Genomic DNA, 24,354 nt, shown 5'->3' with positions numbered 1-24,354 from the left:
AATCCAAGGCATGACCAAAGCTTCATTCTCCTCTTAGATAAAACTGTTCAGTGGAAACAGAGAATATGTCTTTGGTAGCCTGGATGCCTGGTAGTCCTAGAAACACTCCATCAACAGAAAAAGTGCCTGTGTCACAGGGACTCTCCACAGCTATTACTATTCTAACACCATCATATTTCTCATGTGTTTTCAGACTGCAGTAGTCCAATTTACCAGATGCAGAATAAGAAGCCAAGCCATCAAACCTCTATAGATTTACCCAAACACACAATTTCATGTAATGAACCCAGAAATCCCATCATAAAGACCCATGTAAAAAAATGGACTACAAACATAAAGTACTAAATTTCATTGCATTTGCCAATACTAAATGTGTAAGTAAATAAACCATATATAGTCAAGAATATATGCGTGCTCAGCTTTTTAACCCTTGCGAATTTCCTAGGCAATTTATAGTAAAAACAAAAAAAGCAAATTTTGAAGAAAAGAAGTTTAAAGGGATGAAGCTTATGGCCCCAGAGACAGGGATTTTCCCAGCAGGATGCTCTGTTGGGTGGGCTGAATAAAGGTAATATGCATTCTTCTTCCTTTAGTAAGAGGTACACTTTCGTAACTCATAAGGGAAATTGCTGAATAGTTGCACTGCTGTGTTTGTGTCAGCTCTGGAATGTAATTCAGATACTGTTTGAGAGTTTAAAAAAAAAGACAGCAACAAACTTCAGAACAAGTTCCTGTAAGCTCCATGAGCTCTTAGTGTACATATGAATGGGAAGGAACAATTTTCCTGCATGCCAGAAGAGAAGGGTGGCTTTTGATGGTAGGTCATTCAGCTATGGGGTGCCACAGGATTTAACTGTATCTTATGCAAGAGATAGCTTCCTCTGGTCTTTACTGAAAGCTCCCCACCCAGGGGGTCTGGCAGGAATCTCAGAAGCATTTCCATTTTGTTCAGCAGTCTGTATTTGGTTGACCAGTTCAAATGCACCTGTTTTCATAGAAACTGCTCTCTTTGTTCAGTGTACATTCCAGCACAGTGTTAAAAACCAGTAAACATGGTCAAAAGGTCACTGTTTCTGTCTCAGCTCCACTCTCAGGATTGTCCAAAAGCTGCCATTTTTTCTCCAGTTTTCTGCACATAATCTAAATTGCAATGAAGAAGTTGCACATTCTAGCATAGGACTACTGGGGAGGAGCACTTTGTCAGTCGACTTTGCCATAAAAAACAAACTGGGATAAACAAACCTCATCTCAGTCAGTAATTTATTGTCACATCATTATTCCTTATATGGCTTTTGGGCTATCTCTTGGTTGAGCTCCCATTCTTCTCCTCCAGAGATTTTCCAGCTTATGTGAGTTCTCACCAACGGTCTGCTGGGTTTGTTTCCCACACACCCTCTTTCCCAAGTCTAGAAAAACCTACCTTTGGTTTCACTAGAAGCTGTTGAATATGTCAGCCTCTATCGTAATGCTCCACGCTGCACTAGCAGATTATGTGTGGCTTTAATCACATAGTAAGCAGGTATGGAAGTGAGCCTTTTCTGTAACCAGCAAGGTTTTATATGCACTTTATCTGTCTCTTCCTCTTCCTGTGCTCTGTAGCTGCAAATAGCTCTGCAAGGCCAATGTCTCCATGCCCAAACTCAGCACTTACTGAGACAACAGAGTTTGGAGAGACTGGAGTGACATTAAAAGAGAAAGACCTAATAAAACAAATGACAGCAGCTAAACTGCTGTGCCCAGAGACACTGCATTTTCAGGGCTACTCTGATAGCTCTACCCTACCCAGTGGTTCTCATGCAGTATGAAAGAGCCAGCTCCTGCTTTGAAAGACCTGTAGATCCCAACCTCCTTCAGCTGTTCCTAAGTTTTTGACACTCTCAGCTTTTCTCATACGTTTCCCTGGCATCTGCCTGAGCCCTTCTGTCACACCGTAGATGCTCTGCCTCTTTGCCTGCATCTGCCTCTGCAGAGTCATGCCTGTGTCTAGCACATGGCGTGTTTATGACAGCTCCGAGAGCATCCACAACAACAGAGATTTGATGAAGGGTGGAAAGGCGATATTAATGGGGTAAGCAAACATAACAAACTTAGATCTGCCTGGCTGCTTCAGGAAAACATGCCCTTTGCCGGTAGCACAATTCTGTATTTCATACTTATGCTCCTACACAGCAAATGCTGTGAGATTAAAAATCAAAGGAAAAGGACTCTTAGCTGCAGCCTGTCAGTAATAAACTACTGGGAAGATTCAGAATCTCAACTACTCATCAGATTTTTTGTTTGTGTCCCCAGTGTCCCATTGGCTCATGCTTCACCTATGAATTCCTGTGGCAGCTTTACTTGCTGCCAGTCTCCCAGTGTGGCAGATGACCGAAGTCCACAACAGTCCTATTTTGACAAGCATGGGGTAGAAAACCCCTTAAAATAAGTCTGAATCTCCAAGTAGACACAGTTCACCCCTATGCTGTTGCCGAGACCTACTGTGCAAACACTGGATAGCCCCACCCAAGCTGGGAAAGAAAGGTTCAGGTTTCTAATGAGTGTCATGGCCATTCCTTCATTATTTGCCTACTCATGGACAAACCCAACTCTTTCCCTACTTTGTAGAAAGCTCATTGTATATCTGCATGGCACAGAGTCTTTTCCAGTGCATAATGGTATTAGTGGATGCCTGGTTGTTGTTCGTAAATTAAGCATCTTTTGTTTTTCCATAGGGAACCTTGGAACGTTGCACTGATTGTCTGTTATCTGTCAAGGCATCAGTCAGCAACCCAGCAACTCTCTGCTGGAGACTGCCCTGCTTTTACAATTAGCAATAAAAAGCTTTTGTCATTGCACAATGATGCTTCTGCGGTCTGGTTGAGGGTTTTCTTAATCAACAATAAGATCAAACCCATACATATTATGTTTGCTTTAATAGTGAATTGGGTAAGAAAATATTTAGCTCAAAGAGAACGAAACACTGCTACATGCTGGAGTGATTATTCTGATGCATATAAATAAGGTTTCAGAACTGCATTTCCCACTTTTTCATGCATTGTCTCCTTGTCTCTAGTAGTTTTACTGTGAAATGTTTTGAAGTACATTTCTACAAAAAACACGAATAACTGGAATTATTATTTATACCATGCTTAAGAGAAACTTAATAAGATCAGCTTCCTTTCATTGAGATGTGTTATTTAAACAAACAACTGTTTTAGAAAAAAAGCACTTAAAAGGACAAGCTGGATACAATTAGGGTCACTTGATCCTTCTCTTAAGCAATATTGAAGCCTGCACATACTAATCATGAATCAATCAGGGGACAGTAATGTTAATCCTAATTATGTATAGCTTATTTGAGTACATTATAAATGCAAATGAAGTCTACATCTGTCAGAACAGTTCTAGGTATGTTACTAGGTCTTGTGTAGCATTACAGCTTCTTGTTTCTATTCAGCTGTAGTGACAGAATCTATTGGATCTTTTGTATGGCAAAATATAGAATACACAATCTGTAATTATATATTTGAAGAACTTCTTATTTTGTGAAAGCTTAAATTTGTATCAGCTGTCTGGGCCTTAGTAGGGCCAGGGAGGGATTTGACAGAAAGTAGTAGGCTTCATTTTCTTTTCCTCTCAGTGCATTACACTTGGACTGTGAAAGAAAATGTGAAAAGAGTTTGTACCAGGGGTGTAAATAAAGGGAAAAGGCATAAACAACAGACTGAGGAAAAGAACTAGCAGGAAAATTTCATGAACATATCAACCAGTATACCAGAGCTGGTAAAAAATATATTTGGTAGGAAGGTGGGGAAAAAAAAGAGTAGAAGAAGAAATACATCTTTTAATTTAGAAAATGTTATGCACTAGAACTTGTCAAAATCAAAAATAAGCCACACTATATTTTTCTGTCATAATGACCTGCAAAAGTAATAACTACAAAAAAAATATTTTTCATGAAAAAATCTTTGCAAATCTGGTTTAAGTTTTACATCTTCTAGTGGACTGGTGTAACTCATCTAAAGTTCTACCAACAGACACCATTAAAAATCTGGCTTTCATGGGAGTATTGCACAGAAATGTAGTTTACTAAGGAAATTAAAAAGATGTTCCACGTACAACCTGCAAAGTTCTTTGAGACATCTGTCCCTTTTTATGGGATCCAAATACTATCAAATATCTGTTGTGTTCTGTGTAGTAGTTGTAGAAAACATGTGAGCAAAAAAATGTTAGTATCCATTGCTGTTGTTAAAATATAAAACATCTTACTGGGATTATAATGAAGTTTCCAAGAAATACAGCGGCTTCAAACAGCATCTGCAGCTTTTAAATCAACTTGACAAAAAAAAAAAAGGCTTTATTTAACATGGAAACTCTCCTCTAGATACACTGCCTATGCTGGGCCAAAGCCGTCACTCATTTTTAGCTAGGAACAGTTATATGTACATATATATACATACATGATTTCTGCATTTTAGTATTTCCTATTCTATGATCCACTCAAAAGTTGTATAAAATTATTCAGAGTTTTCAAAGTATTTGTATATGTAAGGCAAGTTTATAGATACAAACTAGATTTTGTTTATTTACACAAAGTCTTTTCTTCCTGTGTAGTAAATGCAGGTGAGGAAGTATTTGATGTAATTATGAAGGAAAATAGCATGTTTAGAGCACTCCAACTGTATATTTCATATCAAAATCTGTGTCTCAATAAAGCTGTATGTCAATTTGGCTTTGTTTATTTTGCCTCTACTATTCAAATTCATAAATCAAGTAAATAAGATTTTTGTACATAATCTCCATTAAATGGCCTTTCAGTGATGCAAAGTATATGAAATTAATAGTCAAGCTTCCTACAAAAAGTAGTCTGTGAAGAACATCCCTTGTGATTACGTTTCAGTAAAACTTTCCCAAGCCAACATTTCTATCATTAAATAAAATTTCAGCTTGAAAAGAAACTGCTTGATCTGCCTCAGGAAAAGACAGGCAAATATGAGCAACTAAATCAGTACCAGCATGCCAATTTCAGGGAGCAGAGAACTTGATCTTCAAAGAAATGGATGTTTAAGTGGTGAAGCAAATTCTCATCTCTCATATGAAAATAGGCCAGATATCTCCAACCCTTACTTACAACCATCTTTATGCATTTCCTTACCAGTCCTTACCTATCCTTACCTATTTGTTTTCAGCTGTCCAACAAATTCATGTTTCTCCTCCTTGGTCCATCACTGACATACATTTTTATATGGGAAATTTTTGTATCTTCCCAGTGGGATTTAAACACCTTAGAGTACATTGGCTTTGCCAGGTAAGTGCGGCTGGAAACCCTCACTGCAAATTGGCCTCTTTCACTCCCCACAATGAAGAGCCTCAAGACCTCACTCAGCAGGATGCCTCACTTGGGCTTTGGCTGTCCCTTTTCATGGGTATATGATGCAACAGTACAGACCCACCTCTTATCCACATGGCCTGGCAAGGGCACATCCGCTAGTATTCTCACATGCTTTGACAGTGAATACACCAAGATCTACTTTTCCTACAAACAGTGTGGGTCTCTGAGCAGAAGCAGCAAAAGCTCCAAGCAATTTTAGACCTGCTTTCCATGTCCCGGTGTAAAAGTAACATGCGTGTTTCAGGCCCTTTAGGATGCCTCCAAATGGAAGAAAATATTTTAATCATAAGTGCTGATGAAGCAGGAATGCAGCAACCAGGCATTTTATCTTGTGTTGAACAGCTTATAAAGTAATTTTACAATGATGTGGATGTGCAACTGTGCCAGGGCTGACTTTGCAGCTGGGATTGCCCATACATTTTTTACAAAGGAGAATTACCTGAGGCTCCCAGTAACTTGTTAACTAGTAAAGGAAAAGCAGTTTTTGAAGCAGGAAGGAAAGACATTGTCACACCCCTTGAGAGGAAGCCATTAGCTAATTGAAAGGAAATAAATAAGAACCAGGAAGGCAGACTATGGGTTTTGATTGAGGCTATTGATCATATCACTATGATTGGTATGCTAGATAGGGCTCCTGAATTTAGAATAAACTATTTTAGTTGCTTAGTACAATATCAAATTAACACTCCTATCTTTCGTCTTTCTTTTTTTTCTTAAATTTAGTGTAGCAAGACATTTGTGCTAGGCTGTCCTGAGGATCACAAAAGACTTATGCCTAAGTCTGCTCTCTTCCTAAGTCTTCCTCTCCCAGATTAATCAGATGTTTTTCTTCTGTAAACAAATAACATAATTTGTTTTGTATTCCCTGGCTGCAGTCCTCCTCCTGAAACTCAACTGTTTAAGGTTACCCTGGGAGCCACATGTTTTGGGGAAGGCTACACAAGGCTACAGTGAACTATTGTCTGTGAAAAAGCGGTCTCTGAGAAAAGCATAGAGCACGCAAGCTACTGCTGGGTGTTTGCCCTTCCTTGCAACTTGGAACCTACCCATGGCAAGGGCTGCCCCTTTTTCAATTTATTTTGTCTTTGTGTTTCCTGAAAGTAATTAAGTAATGATGTTTGCTTTTTGAAACATGTAAACTTGCTCTTTGCCATTTGTGTCTTGCCTTTCCTCCTGGTTCCTCCTGTCCAGCAGCATCCTCCTCCAGAGGATACTTAAGCCCAGGGCAAAGAATAATAATTGTTTATTGCAGTTAATTTAATCCACTGAACAGCTCTGCCCTCAGCCAAGGTGAGGCCTATCACACCCAGGTGCTCTACTCCTCTGGAGTGTTTCTCTTCCCTTCTCTGTTTGAGCTGGAAGTGCTTTTCTGTAAGTGATGCCCTGAAGAAATTTAGCTAAAATGAGTGTGTTATGACAGAAATTTGGTTTTGAAAAGCCATCATTTTCTAGTGAAAAGAAAGCACCATGTCAGTGAGCAGAGAACCTGTTAAATGCAAGTATGGTCTAGAAAAAGTACTGTTGTGATGCTCAAGGTAAACTCACTTCTCTGCTCTTTCTCAGCATTTGTACTGTCTCTTGATCCTGACTGCAAACTTGAGACTTTGCTGGGATATCCATATAAACTCTTTTCTCTGATATGAAGATAGCTGTCTTGCCCAAGTCATTAATTGTCTTTTAGCAAATGAATATTTGATTGTCCTTAAATGGGGCTAGACTCAGTTGCTTTTCAGACGGGTTGATCACTCAGAGGGAGAATGCAGTACCATGCTTCCTTTGCATCCTTTTCCATTAACAACATTGTCTGTGGGGGCTGAAAGTCTCTTACCCTCAGGAAAACATACAATTAAAATGCCATATATTTATGCTTGTTTTTAATAATGCTTTCTAAGCTGACCCACATGGATGCAAATACTTCTGCTGTCACTGACCATGGATGGCTCTCATCTTCCTCCTTGGGAGTATCTAGGTGTTCGGGGTGCAAGAAAACAACTATGTAGTTCCTGCAGTTTATAGCAGAAGTTAATTTTCCCAGGATAACCTGTGAGAGTTTAGCCTGTTATTAAGAGGTTATCAAAATGAGAAATGTTCCTGATATATTCAGACTATCTTCAATAATGGCCTCAGACCTTGAAAAGTCTATGGAGAACTTGCTAGGAGGGAGCAGAACAGTTACGTGCTGTAGTGACACTTCTTTCATTCTTCCTCTCAGGAATTTACGTGCTTTCTATTTACTTACTTTCCTTTTGATTTTTCCTTCTGCTACAAATGTTTAGTAATCAGAAATTGCAATTGCCTTCTTCTTTCCTTCATTTAAACAACTGTGATATTAATTCTCTGTATCTCAAATCAGCCTACCAAACCATTGTGAGATTGACTATACACACTGGATAATTTATTTTTCCTATGATTACACCAAAGCTTTTAAAGAAGGAGTGTTCTTTCTTATTTGTTTCCCTCTAAGTACAGAGAAGATACAGGGGAACAAAGCCTGGACAGTTTAAGGCCTCATGCCAGTAAAAATTTGTGCATAGAATTAGAAGTTACCTACAGAGTAATTTCACAGGAATACAGGAGTCAGGCAGTCTTCCCAGGATTCCAAGTCAATCCCCTGGCTGTTGCAGCCATCACCATCATATCATACCTTAGCGCAGTACAGTGTTTCACTCTGCTACTTCCACACAAAGCCATTCCACCCTGATTATATCTTTATCATCATTTACTTGGTTTGTACATACATGTCTTTATGTCAATATTGCCCTTTTGCTTAAAGGCTTAAGGAGATTATTTTTAAGATTTGGTTAGTCTCTCAACTTTCTTTGAAAAAAACCGACTGTAAAAGTATTATAAAAATCAGCCTGGATCAATAACATAATTATCTTTTAAAGCACATGAGGAAGGAGATTTACCTTCAAGAATGATAAACCCTTACACAGCCGCTAAAGTGTTTCTAAAATTACATATGAGGTCAAGTCAGACTACACCCTAATATACTAAGTTAAGATTGTGTGTAAATCTATGTAAGGTCAGTGTTTCAGTTGTTATGTGTGATAGTGCCTTTTCTTCCTTTTCCTCTCTTTCAAAGCAAGTCAGCATCAAGGAAAGGAGGAAGGGCATTAAGATATTTCCCTCGCATGCTCTTTGCCACTCCACAACAGTTTTATATAACAGGCTCAAGTTTTCTGACACCGTCACCCTGATGCTTTGTGTTGCTGGAGCCATGTAATGAAGCTGTGATTTACTATTGCATCATTTCATGTCACTAGTGTCTGCATTTATACCAGTGAGCCCGCCAGGACCTGGGCACTGGCTCAAGTAGTGGCATGTATGCATATCAAGCTTCCCAGTTAAGCCTGGTCTCGTAGTGACCAGCCCCTCACAGAAAAAGGGATGGATGCATTTTGGGGAGATGGCATGGGCCAGGGGCTGTTCCAAATATGTAATTTAGACCTAGACAGCCTGTTGGAGGATAGAATTGTTTAGCCATATGGCCCCAAGCCATGTGCTCCTTTCCTCATCTGTTTAATTTACCTTTGAACTCTAGTTACTACATTCAAGTAAGTTAACATTTGCTACATCAGCTAAGAAAGCCATTCTTTTCTCATTTATGACCAAATTTCTGAAAACAGCTGCCTGACTCAACAGATGCAAGTGTCCATGAATATCAGAAATGTGTTTATTGCTTGGACACATAATTTTTGCAACCATCTGAATTCTGCAAAGTATGAAACTCCCCAGAAAGGTGACTTTGTGCTTAACTAGTGTCTAATTGCAGGCAGAAATGTGGAACATGAATTTATAAAGATATTTGCAGAGGTCACTCTGCAGTGTGCTGCCTTCTTATGGTGTGCAAACCCTCAAAAAAACACAAAGCAGGCCATGTTACAGTGCTGAGGCTGCAACAACAAACAGATAGGCCAGAGATAAATTTGACACAACAGTGAAAGTTGAACATCCTCAGCCAAAATCACTGCAGGCAACATAAAATCACTCTCCTTGTCTCTCTCTACATAGTAACACTCATGCTATTTTAAAGTGTGTATATATAAAGAGAAACTCATCTGAAATATGATGGCAAATTGTTGACTCTGTTCTTCTATTCTGGTTTATTTAGAACCACTTAAGGCTTATCAAATTATAGCTGAAATTCTCAGTTGGCTGTTCATTGCAACACATATTTCATGTGCTTGCTTTGCTGAATGTATTCTATATTTTATCTGCTTTATATTCACATCTTCTCCCATTGCTCAATTCACACTGGGAAGCTTGTTCTTGTCCCAGGGAACTCAGTTATTCTATGGTTTCAACTGTCTTCCATTAGCTGTAACAAGTCTCTGTTTGAGAGATAAATGCTTTCTCAAACTTTCAGAAGCAAAGCTCTTCAGTTCTTCTTGTTTGGAGAGTAGTCAAGGTTAGCTAGAATCTCATAAGTTCAATCATCACCTTGTAATCTACCTATATGAAATATTATTGCTGATATCTATGTAGCCCCCAATCACAACTACATCTGAGAGCTTTGCAAAATTTGCTATGCAACATCCTAATTTTGGGGAGGTATTACACTTCGTGTTTTAGAAAATAAATGCCCTGAGGCACAGTCACAGTTTTTGGCCAGCAGAAGAAGATTCATTGTGTCCACACTAGAAACAAGACCGATGCTGCACTAACATAGCTCCAGGCCAAGGTTTAATAAATTGTCATTCAACAGGGATGTGATTTAGGGTGCCCCCAGCAGCATCCTCCCTGCACCTCTGCAACCTCAGGTTTAAGGAGGCTTCCACCTTCCAGAAAAGGCCCCTTATGAATATAACTTTTGTGTTCCTTTAAGCTTAGGACTGTTGTTTTGGACTGAGAGTGCAGCACAGACAAGTAGAGGGAATCTAGGGTCAGCTCAGGCTGTGACAGGAGGCAGCTACGCCATTTGTGCATAACTGGGCATAATGTTGGCTGCAGATGGCCAGAATATCAAAGCAGAGTTTGGTATAGTCAGTCATCCAGAAATTGATGTTTCCATATGTCAACAAAGTGGAACGTATGTGGGTATCATGGGAGCAGACCTGTGAATTAAAATGACAGCATAGCCTGTCAGCTGGAAAAAGCATCCTGGAGTGAAGTTTTACTTGCTGGGACCAGCACACAGCTCAGAGGCTGCAAAACACCTAAAGGTCGTGTTCCTCACTGTCCCTTCCTCTCATCTTCCCATCCTTGCTGCACTGAAACTCATCTTGGCCTCGGCAAAGGCTTGAGCCAGTGCCCTTTGGAGTGCAGAGCTTGGCACATCTACCTGAACATAAAGCTGGCACAGAGAAGACACTTTCTGCACTGCTTACTCTGTAAGTAAGATGCTGAGGTGCCCAAGCACTTAATGACCATCTAAAAGTTAGTCAAAGTAGTATTATATAACTGAAATATTTAGGCAGACCTATTTTAATATAGATGATATACAAAAGACTGCACACCGTTTAGTTTCCATACCAAAAAAATTCTCACTGTCAATTGTCTGCAGTGGTAGCATTTCTCAGTTAACTTCAATTAGCGTAGCTACAATCCACCCTTCTGAGCTGTCAGCTCAGCTGCAGGAGCAGTCACCACTGACTACTGGGAAAGCTTCTGCATATGTGCTCCATTCACATGGTGAAATGGAATGGTGAAAAAAACCTCATCTGTGTAGAAGTTCATAATTTCTGGTGAGGCAAAATGTGGTTTATGGCAATTTAAAAGAAGAGCTCTGGTTAGTGCTGCTGCTGGAAAAGGCAGCAAGACCATTGGGTCTACATTGGTTTAGCACCATCGGCTCACGATCCTGTGCTTGATCTTCCCACCTTAATTTAAAAAAAAAAAACCAAAAACAAAAAACCAAAACAAAACCTGCAAGAGGTGGTAACAATTCCTGCTAATCCTATTTATCCCTTTCAGTACAGAGGTTTAGGGGCTGTAGTCAGTGGTGCAGATAACAGCAGGCCTTGGAATTTCAAAGGGCAATGAAAGGTGAGGTGGCAGCTCCTAGGCATTTCTCCCTCAGCCCCTGAATCAGCCCTTGGGCAATGTGGGATACACTTTTTGGAGAAGTACAAATCATCTTTGTATGTTGATTTCTTGATTGTCAAAATAGCCAAAATATGCTTCACTTTCCAGTTCTTTTAAGAAAGATGAAAAAGCTGAGACAAAGGGAAGACTATAACAGGATCAATTTTAAAACTTACCAAGGAGAAGTTTTTTTATGATTAAAATAAAATAGTCTCAAGTTATAACATAACTTTGATTTCTGTCTTATCCAAGAAGTATGTTCCCCTAGCAAGCGAATCTGAACCAATCCATTCACGAGAAAACAGAGAGATGTTGGGCAGCACTGCTACTGCGTGGTATTAGAAGTAACTATAAGTAGGGTCTTAGGAAAAAGGCAGCAAACATTTGAACAATCTCCATTTCAGAAAGGTCTGAGATATTTCGATAGTGTGAATGTTTCCCTTCTACTTTTGCTAAAGTGGTGTTTACTTCAGCTAATGGAAGCAGTCTAGCTATGCAGACTTTTCTGATGCTGGGTGGTGCGTGTGCGGAGCAACCACATCAGGGTGTGCCTCATGCCTTTTCCATGAAATGCATCTTTTGTTTGTGTCATATTGCCTGATTATGTCAGGGAATTTGTGCCGTATGTGTCTGACATCAACTGGGAGAGCCTCCTCCCAGAGTGGTCCTCTGCGATTCAAAAGAATTCTCTTAAAAGGTCAGGGGTACAACCACAAGGCAGCCTGGCAGCACAGCGACAGTCCCAGCAGAGGTGGATGCTCTCCTCCTCATTCAACACCACCAGAACAACTCGATTTAAGAATATGTATCTAAATATGTTTGTGCCTCTGCTGGCAAGTAAGGTGAGGCTGAGATTTTCAAAGCCAGTTCAGGTGTTCAGGGGCCTCTGAAACATCCAGAATTCATGTAACAGGATTACAGGGGGCTATGAAGTGCCATTAGTTTGACTGCTGGTCAGACACCAAACATCCTGACATAGATGTTAACAAGTGGATACCGATGCTTATTGGTACTCACTGACTTGCACTTGGAAGTGAAATGCCCACACAGATATGCAATGAAAGGAACTGCTCTGAAAGCAATGTCAAACTTGTGATCAAATTATCAGGCCTAGCCACTCTGCAAACAAGTGGACATCTGCATTCTCTTTTCTGAGGGTACTTCTACTCTTTACATCTGCAAATCTCATGTGATTATTGCAACGGTGGTATAAAGAACAGCCCTTTCTGTGGTATTTAAATCTTCACTTTTAGTCCGTGCTGGAGGAGAAAGAAGGGTGGAGTTCAGGGAGTTGCCTCACCTCTCCGGAGACTGGAAGAGTTGTTTTCACTGAGGGTTCATGCTGAGGTTTGGGTTGGGAGTGGGGAGAAAGGAATTTCTTATCTGCACCTAAAGAGATAACTTAGATGAAGAAACTCCTTTGCACATCTTTACTTCCAGGGTAGTTTGTAATTTACTTTTACAGCTTCTTCATACAACAGATACAGTGGCAGCCTCAATATTTGAACAAGTAATGCAATCTCCATTCAGACTGAAACTGTAGTCTTTTCTATAAAAACCTTCAGGATAATAAATCTTCCTTGTACTGCCCCGTAGAGCTCCAGGATGCTCTTTCTGCGGTGTAGCTCTTCAGCAGCCTCCACCCTGAGCTCCCTGGAAGGCTGTGGGAGCCTCACCGAGTTTCCTTGCTGAAAACGGCTTGGACATGCACAATGTTCCCGAATGTCTGATCAGGAAATCCAAGCACAAAGGCTGCAAGTATTTATAGCACACTCCAGTGAGGCCAAGATACAGATAAAGGACTAAGACAGACCCACAGTCTAGATATAGTCAGAGACAAATTTATGCATAACTCCATCTCACCTGCACTGAAACTGAGAACCGTGGGGGCTCATTATCAGCAAGCAGGAGAGAATTTTCCCCATCTAGTTTCAGGAACTATGGTAATGCTAGACAAAATTCATATATGAACTTTTTTTTCCTCTTGCTCAGTGCACTAACTGTTTAATATTAATATCCTGGATCTCCCTCCTGGGACTTGCAGTTCTCCATTTGTGTCTCATTTTATCACTTATGCAGATAATGCTGAGATTTATCTCCTCCTTTCCAGTGATTAATTTTCAGCAGTATAGTATGCCTGCTGTAAACTTTTGCATGCCAGAGTCTTAAATGCTAACCTTTGTATTTTCAGGGTTATAACAAGAGGTCTAACATCCAAAACACTTAGTTCTAAAAGTACTTGTGGAGTTTCAGTTAATGTAACCTGGCTGGGTCCTATAAGGAGAAAAACTGTTTGAGGGGGATAACCTAATCAGCAAAGATAGCTGATAAGCATAGACATGTACATTCAGCTCTGAGAAGAAATTATCCCCATTAAACAGCCATGCAGCCTGCTGCCAGATGAAGTTGAACAGCTTTGACAGACACTTGTGGGTTTGTATGGCTGCATGTCCCAATCTGAGATCTTGCATATGAAAGAAACTGACAACTAAACCACAGCAAGCCCTCACATCTGGCCAAACTCTTACTTCGAGAGACTTTTTAGTCTAGCTTTCACTGATTCTTGAGTTTAAGATCAGCTACAATTCTCTTTTATATTACATTGGTTATGTGATGTCTAGGCCTCTGATACAGTTGCACCTAGGACATGGCTGAGAAAGAACTGCTCCTTCTACAGACGGAGGAGAAACGAAGCACCGGAGCAAATCCTGAAGAAGTCTGATAATTATGGTTTCAACCTCTAGATTAAAATCCTATGATAATGTATTAATCACTGAACTATCTCCTAATTATTTCTTGATTAAACAAATAAGCATCTAAATAGTATTTTTATGAAGACTAAATCCATTTAAGGTAACACGTGTTTAACTCTCTAACTGTGAAGTTTATCCTCTCATCTACAAACAAACATGGTATTTAATGCAAACATCTTCTTGCTAAAAAAGGACTCACAAACAGAATTGCTTCAAAAAAAGAAAGAACAGAAAAACATTGCTACTTACTGCTATGAAAGTGTAGATTCACAAAAAAAAGCCACTTTGACACCTTAAATCAACATATATGTTGGATCTAGCTGTAGACATCTGTTCAGATTCTGTATGACCAATTAACATCTGGATGCACATACACAACCAATATTTTGTCCAGTGGACAAGTTATGTTCTGAGACAATCAGATTGTGCAAAGACTAGATGAAAGCCTAAGGCGTGGAGGGATGCTCAGACTCTACTTTCCCCTGTCTGTTGCTTGAAGGACATGCTCTACTTCATCTTCTCAGAAGGCTCCTAATGACACAGTAGCTGGGGATAGGTTCACTGTTTCCCCTTCCTAACTTTTGTGCTCTTTTGCAATCTAGGAGACGCAGTATTAAAGCCCTATTTTACATTGCTCAGAAAGGAATGAGCAGACAGATCTGATGAAAGATAACATTTAGCTTGTGGGAATTCAGATGTGAGTTCTTCCTTTGAAGAGTCCACTCTTCAAGAATGAATGAGACAAGAAAACTGTGACTTCAAGCACAGTGGTTAAAGCACTTAGTAGAGATGCAGCAGGTCATGCAAAGTACTTCCCTGAATCTTGAGTTACACAAACCGGAAACAAATTCAGCCATGAGGACAGAGAATCCAGCAATGCAGAAGTGAAGGTAGTACTTTTGGACATGCAAAATCTGGACTCAAGGTCCTAATTCAAAGCGGGTGGAATAAGGAAATCCGGCACAGCTCAGGTCCTTGTGAAGGACAGCCCTCACCCTATAAGAGATACCTCTTTTCCTTTTGAATCCTTTACTGTAGCTGTGGGTTGGTGAATTGCTGGTGGAAGCAAGTACCTCCCCCATATAGTCTGTGCCCATACCTACCCACAGACCACCTTCATGACAAATCTTCCTGTCTGCCTTTGCAGGTCATAGAATCATAGAATCGTAGAATCATAGAATCATTGAGATTGGAAAAGATCTCTAAGATCATCAAGTCTAACTGTCAGCCCAACACCACCATGCCTACTAAACCATGTCCCAAAATGCCATATCTACATCTTTTTTGAACACTTCTAGGGACGATAACTCCACCACTTCCCTGGGCAACCTGTTCACATGCTTTCAGTAAAGAAATTTTTCCTAGTATACAATTTAAACCTCCCCTGGCACAACTTGACGTCATTTCCTCTCATCCTATGACTTGTTACATGGGAGAAGAGACCAACACCTGCCACATCACAACCTCCTTTCAGGTAGTTATAGAGGGTGATAAGGTCTCCCCTCAGCCGCCTTTTCTCCAGAATAAACAATCCCAGTTCCCTCAGCAGCTCCTCACAAGACTTGTGCTCCAGCCCCTTCACCAGCTTCGTTGCCCTTCTCCGGACATGCTCCAGCAGCTTAATGTCTTTCCTGTAGCAAGTGGCCTAAAACAGAATGCACTATTCAAGGTGTGGCCTCACCAGGGTCAAGTACAGGGGAATGATCATTTCATGATCCTACTAGCTACACTGTTTCCGATACAAGCCAGGGTGCTGTTGGCCTTCTTGACCATCTGGGCACACTGATGCCGCATATTCAGCTGGCTGTTTACTAAAACCCTCAAGTTCTTTCACATCAGGCAACTTTCCAGCCACTCTTCCCCAGCAGAATCATAGAATCATAGAATCATAGAATCATAGAATCATAGAATAACCAGGTTGGAAGAGACCCACTGGATCATTGAGTCCAACCATTCCTATCAAACACTAAACCATGCTCCTTTGCACCTCATCCACCCGCACTCCAGGGATGGTGACTCAACCACCTCCCTGGGCAGCCTGTTCCAGTGCCCAATGACCCTTTCTGTGAAGAATTTTTTCCTAATGTCCAGCCTAGATCTCCCCTGGCGGAGCTTGAGGCCATTCCCTCTTGTCCTGTCCCCTGCCACTTGGGAGAAGAGGCCAGCACCCTCATCTCTACAACCTCCTTTCAGGTAGCTGTAGAGAGCAATGAGGTCTCCCCTCAGCCTTCTCTTCTCCAGGCTAAACAACCCCAGCTCTCTCAGCCGCTCCTCATAAGACCTGCTCTCCAGCCCCTTCACCAGCTTTGTTGCTCTTCTCTGGACTCGTTCCAGAGCCTCAACATCCTTCAATATAGACAACCCATCTCCCTCTGTACAGCTTACAGTGAGGTACAGGGCTGGGGATTTCCCAAGTTATCAGGCATGAAGGACTACGGTATCACACAGGGCATGAGCCACCTGCAAATGCAGATCTCTCCAGTGACAGCAGCACCGCATCCATCCAATTTACCAGCCTGCTTCCAATATGGCTATTTGCGCATGAGTGTTGTGTCTAGTTGCTCTTGCTGCCTCTGTGCTGCTCCAGGGCAGCGAGTGCCGCCTGCCACATGCTGCAGCCCTGCAGGCATGTTTCTGTTTGTGCTTTGAGGATGGGAGAAGTAGGCTAAAATCTAACTCGACAGACAGAGGCATTAGGCAGTAGAGCTTTTGAGAATGAAGTGCTTTACAAGAACTAATCTTCTTCCTTGCTTCTAAGCAAACAAGATTAAAAGAACAGCTGGAACAATTGTTGCCAGGACTCAGACAACTCCTCCCGGTCCTCTGTTAGCAAGCACAGAGCCCTCTGTGTAATGGCCATGCAATGCCCGGCTCTCACACCAGCTCTGACATTGCCTGACAATTACAGGAGAGTTTGGGAGTGCCTTTTAGCCCAGAACACAAATTATGAACGAAGTGACTCCAGAGAGACTTCAATCACCCTTCCTGTGCTGACACCCTGGAGACTGGCAGGGTCTGCTGCCTTCACCAGCAATTACAGCCTGGATTCAATCACTTTTGTCAGCCTTTTTCTGTCAGAGGAAACAACAGCCATAGGCCACAGTTTTAAAATACCTTGTCTCAGTGATGACTTTGCCTCCGGCTACCTTTCTCTCCTGCGTGTCCCCTCCACCCCTGAGACACCAGGCATTCCAGCTGCCTTTCAGTTCAAAGATGAGCTTGAATACTTAGCTTTAGTAAGTCGTGTTTGGCGATTATTTTTTGTGGTTCACTTTTTTATACAGTGCTGTGACAACATGTGTGAACATCAGCTTCCTCCCCCTCAAGCCCTAGCCTAAGGCACTGATGTGGGATGAGAAGGTGGGCATCAGGCATGCTTCTGTCCTTCCAACCCAGGTTAACTTTCTTCCAGACAGTTCTTAAGTTAGCCCTTGGAGAGAAACGTGGGGGATAAAAGAAGAAAAGAAAAAAAGCCTCTCAAGATTTAATCATCCCCAAGGGTAAAGCAATGTACAATTGGTAAGAAAGGTCACTGAAGGTCAAGAGGATTCAGGGAGGAAAGTGCCTTTCATGAGGAATTGCAAATGTTTACTTTAAACAAGTATTTAAAAAGTCAAGATCCTGAAAGAAGCCATATGTTTCGATTTTGAGACCAATTAGTCTGCCTCATCTGCAGTTTATTCCGTGGACTTTTGGCCTTTCACTTCTGAAGGAAAGGAGACTAATGTGCCAACACAACCCCTGAGAGGCAAGGGAAAGCCGAGGCAGCTGCCTGAAATAATTTTTTAGAGATGCATTTGAGAATGCTTTTCAGAAATGATACAGAGATTGACTGCACAAAGAAAAAAAGAATTTGACTATACTTCTTTAGCTGATGAGAGGTCTGGTAGTCAGCACACCACAGGGCTGATCTCTGTATTTTGTAATGCTCTGTGATAACAGGAGTCTTTAAGACTTTGTTAGGGCTTTGGCTGCATATGTAATCATTCTGCTTTCCCCCTTGTCTTTCCTAAAGGATTATTTGAAATTTTTTAATGTCAGGAAGGTGTTTCTCAGCATGCAGAATGTCATGAGAAAATGAAAACATGTCATGAATAACTGATGTCACTCCATAAATCCCAGTAGCAGCATTTTATTTGATGTTTAAGCCCTGTCTGAGTGCATAGCCTCGAAAAAAACCTAAACACACAAGAAAGTCAATATGAAACCTTTGCTCTATTCATGCATATGTATTCCTAATTGCATTCTTCCCCAGCATGGTTGTTCATGTATACCACAACTGGCATAAATGGCACAGGAAGAGGGACCAGGGCCAAATTCTTCCTATTGCTCCTCACTAGTCCAACAATATAGATATGCCATATAAATTGGATGATTTGCTCAGCAGGAGCAAAAATGCCACAGCATCATTTGGTTAAGCATGCAGCACATTCTCAATTTATGCAGCCAAAGTATTCTAGGACTGAGTGGCAGATTTGGCTACAAGTCTCTGAATTCAGTCTCAGCCATTTTCATTCATCACAACTCATTCCATGAGTTTAGATGAAACTTTAAGATTGAGAACAGGAATGAAGTTCTGATCCAGCTCAAATCAAAAACAAAACGAGGTAGAACATAACTAGGGTTTCATTCAGTATCTCGCTTTCCTGATTGCCAGTCCTATATCATAAATCAGGTTGTGCTTTACCACTCAGGGGAATCACTAGAGGAGGGAGCGAATTCATAAGAGTCTGAAAGCTCAGCTTCTAACGCACTTGCTGATGTTAGAGGAAGTAAATATGAATTACTCATTTAGGGCAGAAAACATATGAAACATCTACCTTTCTTATTGTTTGTAATTTAATATCTGAAACCTTACCAAAATTCGTACTAAAACTGGAATGTGTTTTATAGGGAAATAAAGAGTGGTGATTTATCTGAAATATCATATTTGTCATGAAGCAGGAATCCACATAAACTGCAAGAAATATCTGTTTCCCTTCATCATACGAAAAATTGAAAAAATCCTTGATTTGTCAATGCCCAGCAAATATATCAGATCTGCTAGCTTATCCATTGAGAATTATTCTGCTATTTTTTCATCTGAGGAATACTAAAATCACCACGGCTTGACATCCCATGTGTCTATAAATTACTGCATAAAAAGAGTCTTCCTGTAAAACCGATACTTATTGCCTCTATAGAGACAGGAAAATGGAACTGAATTAAGGGAACAGCTTCAGTCTCACATTAAAGAATATGGGATTTCTAAATGGAGTTCAACTTAATACTTTACACAGTCTGACAATATTAAGAAATAAAACAAAATGAAACAAAGTATGTATTTATTAACATTCCAGAGGCATGGGTGGAATAGCACAGTGTCATCTAGCAATAAGTATTCTGTGGAAACAGAGAGAGATAGTCTGGAAAGGGAAGGAATACTTCTAGATCTCTTGGCAATAACATATTACTTTTAATCACAGTATCTATGTCATTCTATGTTCTCTCATCTTGTACCTCTGAGAGCAAAGGCATGTCTGCAAGTGGAAAAAAGCCATCATCTCTTTTGGAAAAATAACTGGCCCTGAAATCTTTCTTCAAAAGCATATGCTGATTTGAGATGTTCATTCATTAAAGTAAAATTAGATTAATGATTTTTATATTTTGGACATTGGGAAATTCAAATAACTTAATGTAGAAAGATACTAAGTTAGTTTGTAATTAATTTGTGTAATAATTCAAGAATGGGAGATTATTTTTCTTCCCAAGTTGCTTTAAAATACGATCTGAAGCTTGTCCAGTTCATGAAACTGTGCATAAATCTGGGAACTGTGGTTCCAGTTCTAAGAAATGCCATTGTATAAGCAATAAGTACAATGGCATTGGATAGTGCATGGTAGCTTCCAAAAGCAAAATACCTTAAGGGATCATCCATTATCCATGGACTCTGTGGAGACCTGATGAAGTTCCTGAATGAGAGACTGTTAACACGGACGTTTCCTATCTTTGTTTGGACTGTTTGGCAGATGTTTCCAAAGGCCTGGTCTTGGTTTGTCTGCAGAGGTAGTCACCATGGTTCCAGTCATGCGAGTTGTCCAGGGTAGATCTCAATAGTCCTTCCACAGTCAGAGGAGGTTTTTCCAAGCTAAGGTCTCTGTAATTCTTCCAAGCAGACTGACCAACCTTCACACAATGATGTTAAATAGGCAGTTATGACTGTGAACTCTTTCAATATGAAAACATACAAGAGAAAAGAATGGGAAGCATTGGATGAATTTAAATACATATATACATATTAATATAAAAAAATACAAGTTGCAAAGAATACAAATACCCTGGGACTTGAACTGTGATCACAGTTCATGGCTACACTCCTGTTAAGAACTGAGGTTGCAGCCTGGACTAATTTCTCACCTTTCCTGAGCCTTTCTGCTAGGTGGAGAAAGGACACTCCATAGGACATCAGCCAAAGAGGTTAGCAGCAGGTGCTCCTATCTCTCTCTTTCATATCCATTAGCATCAACAAGTCCAGGACTGATCAATCTCCACTGAGCAGTAATACCCAACCTGACACAACCTGGAACATGCATACAGAGCACTGGCTGTCGTCCTCATTCCAGGACTGCTGGATGTCCATCAGACATGACAGCCAGATGTCAGAGGATCTGGCAGATCATCAAAATGGAAGGTCAGTGGGTTTTCACTAAGAGAAAGTGGTAGATGGCAGATCTGGGCCGATAATTCATTCAATAGTGATGTCAAGCTCCCCCTGTGGCCAAAACTAGTTGCCTACCATGAGCAGCAATGACCCCCAGTGCTTACTGCCACCCATCTGATCTGGCTTTGCTGTAACCACCTGCAGTCAGGAAGAAGGAGCCCAGTTCAGCAATATCTTTCTGGTCAATATGAAGGCATGTGCTGGAGTATGCTATGTGCCATAGCCCAGTGGTTTCTTTTACTGCTAATTTACTCTGGAGTACTCATACATGTGCATTGATATGCTCTTTGCAGTTTGAAGTTAATAATATCGTGATCTGTTCTAAAGCACTCTTTTGACCCATAACTCTAACTGCTCTACAGATAAAACAACGTTCACCTGTTTTACTGAATTAGAGATGTAAGGTATGAGGAGATGAAATGACCTATTCCCATCACCGACAGGGAGGAAATTAGTCCTTCTCCTAAGCTGTAAGCCTTTTGCTTTCTCTGCTAAACCCCACTGTTCCAGCTGCACTTTTCATGGCACCGCAGTGCTCAAGCTGCAACTAGAAAGCTGTAAAACACATAAAATGGATGAAAGCTGATGTGGCAATTTCACTAATGACTATTAAAGCCACTGATGAACACTATCCGTGAGATTTAGAGACAGAGACTAGCTTTTGGCACATACTCATGTTGACATGGCACATGTGCGACTTGCTGCAGTGAGTTGTATTCATATGGCCAATTTCTGCCATTTCTCTTGCATAGCTCTAGGCAAATCCAGCAGTGGTTGACACCAGCATTTCTTCCTCTAGTCAGTATGAGAAGGTGCATGGATCACTCTTGCATCTCCATGCCATAATGCACTGATTTAACCAGCATGCTTTCCTTGCTTTCCCCAGCTGATGGAAGGTAACTACTTGAAGTGGTAAATCTGCTTCACTGGTTCTGCTTCCATCCCTCCCCCAGGCGCAGACTTGCCAGGTGCTTCTTCATTTTTTCCAACTCCTCTGTTAGCCACATCTTCCCCACCCTCATGTTATTTATACAACAGACTCACAGCCAAGGGTTTCCTTGGTAACACACATGCCTTCCTGCTATCTATTTTACAAGCAGGCTTGAATTGTCCCGCAATAGCTTAGAGACAGCAATTTAACACAGCTGGTGGCACAATGCTTCTATTCTGGGTACATTTCCTTCACCAGAGATAACTCCTGTGCTCATAACTGAGCTTTCATTCATCTGTAACAGCAAGTAAAAGGAACATATTACAGCGAAAATAGAAGTAATGTGAAAGCATGATTGGAGCAGTCAGAACAGGAGCTGCATTTATTTTATATTGCAAACTAATTAGTTGCTGAACAGCACTGACTGAGATACCTGTTTAATTCTTTTCAAGAATGAAAGCTAACTAGGCTCTCAAACGGGCATGATGGCTTCCTGTTGGGTGCTTACACTACAGCGTCCTCAATAGTTCTGCTTGTTATAATTCTCACAATTAATTTTTCCCTCTATACTTTTGTCTATAAACAAGTCAGGGTTTGCAAGGGAAAATTATACATATATATATATATATTTTTTAAGATGGTTACACAATAGAAAACTCTCAAGTGCACAATCATACACATCAGGGCAAGTAGATAAGAGAAATACATTCCTGCAGAATTTCTTTGGTCTTTAGTTAGTCAGTCCTGGAATAGACATTGCTGAAGTCTGAATATGAGTATCCATTTTAATTATCTTCTAATCACTGAAAGCAGAGAAAATATTGAGGGTTTAGGGGTTCATGGTTACACGTACAATCTATATACTGCATATTCCTGTACTCAGAGTAATCCTTCCTTAAAGAGGAAGGAGATTTTGATAAGAGAGCCCCATAACTTCACCATACCCCTAAATTAGTTCTTTTCTCTTTTTTTGTCTCCATTTCTTCACCAGTTCTGAAAAAACTAAGGAAATTTTGTTGCACTGCTAATGCTGTATTTATGATAACTGATTTAACAATTGAGGTTTCTTCTTCTAACAAATTGTCTGAAAACAGCTTCTATTGCTTGTATGTAGAAATCAATAAGATATTACTTGACTACCTTGTCTTGCAGAACAAGTTCAGTCAATAATTTGCAAGCTAGCTCCTTAGTGATTTACATGGTTGTCCAGCATTCAGTGTTGCTGAGTTGTTGAAGCTGAGTAAATTATTTAAGGCTATTGTCCACAGCATTTCTTGTAGCCAGGAGTGAGTGAGGGCTGCCAGTGCTGAGGGCTGAGCAGGATTTTTGAAAAGCTGGTATCACAGTGAGCAGGATGGGAGAGCCTTGCTGTGAGGCTGGGCATCTCTTGCCATGCTCAGCTAACATGCCAAGCTGAAGCCTGCATGGAGCAAGCTGACATTTGACTACAAAATACCAAGCAACTTTATAAACAAAAGACTTCAGCTAGTCAACTTGTATCAAGTGCACCTGCACAAGTGCTTGCAACACTTCTATAATAAAAGTCTTGGGAGGACTCAGCGGATGCGGTCGCATTGTTTCTGAACAGACATATCCTTGTCTATCTGTTATCAAGATTGCCAGAACTGTGAAACTGGGGTTTCTATGTGCTTTCTTGAATAAAGTCTTGGCACTAATCACCTGAAGAAGTACTTGGCACTGTATTTTTTGTGATCAACTGCTGTTGTAGCAAACATAACATTCCTGTAAATGGAAAGGGAAAAAAAACAATTGTTGCAAATACCATCAATGCAGATTCACTCAATTCTAAAAATATTCCCTGAAGGGCATCTTTTGACCTGTGAACACCAAGTCTTCTTATCAAAACCAATTCTACAACAAAGAATTGGTATGATACAGCATAAGGCAGAAGAACCTGCCTAAATACATTACAAAGATATATCAGCTCTCTATTCTTAAGTATGAAATGAACTATAAAATAAACTGTAATATACTTTAATATCAAACTGAATTGCAGGAGAGATCCAAATAATGACTGGAAAAAAACATGAAAGAAAAACTGTTTTCTTTCCAGTATACCCCTTTTGGAAGTATTGAATTTACGATACTTACTCACTTTGACAAGAGCAGTGTATAGAGATCTATTGGTAGCAATTAAAACCCATAATTTTTATTTCATTTGTCTCTAAACCAGTAGGAAATTCAAACAGAAGTCTATTTACTTAGGAGACATGTATGCTTTCTAGCAGCATATTTCAGCGGGGCAGGTTTTCTCCCCCTTAAAATGATGAATCTGGCGGATGATGCAGTCATTTCTTGCTGGTGTCAAACCCCACTTATATGAAACAGATGTGCTGATATGAGCTCCAGTGGTGGAACACTAATAGTTTGCAGATGAACTTTTATGTTGGAGAGAAGATTGATAAAAGTGAGAGCTGAACATTAATAAAAGACTAGCATAGTGCTTTCGGAACTTGGATCTGCATTAAAGACAGGAAAAATGTTCTCTTCAGCCAAGCTGGTTCAAAAAATCATTCCTTACAGGTTTTTGCTTTTAAATAAGAGAAATGAT

At 40.5% G+C, this 24,354-nt stretch overlaps 1 protein-coding gene across 1 annotated transcript in view; it reads right to left on the bottom strand.

Annotated features, from left to right (window-relative positions):
* Positions 1 to 23,849, bottom strand: part of SMOC2 (SPARC related modular calcium binding 2) — a 267,516-nt gene extending 243,667 nt beyond the window's left edge. Inside the window, exon 1 of the mRNA XM_069852261.1 lies at positions 23,843 to 23,849. The gene's annotated coding sequence lies outside the window, so the exon portion shown is untranslated. The remainder of the gene's footprint in view (positions 1 to 23,842) is intronic.
* Between the last annotated feature and the right edge of the window lie 505 nt (positions 23,850 to 24,354).

Source organism: Phaenicophaeus curvirostris, chromosome 2 (genome assembly GCF_032191515.1).
Source record: "Phaenicophaeus curvirostris isolate KB17595 chromosome 2, BPBGC_Pcur_1.0, whole genome shotgun sequence".
Lineage (NCBI taxonomy): Eukaryota > Metazoa > Chordata > Aves > Cuculiformes > Cuculidae > Phaenicophaeus > Phaenicophaeus curvirostris.
The sequence above is the reverse complement of the archived record's forward strand: the minus strand, read 5'-3'. Positions and strand labels throughout refer to the sequence as shown.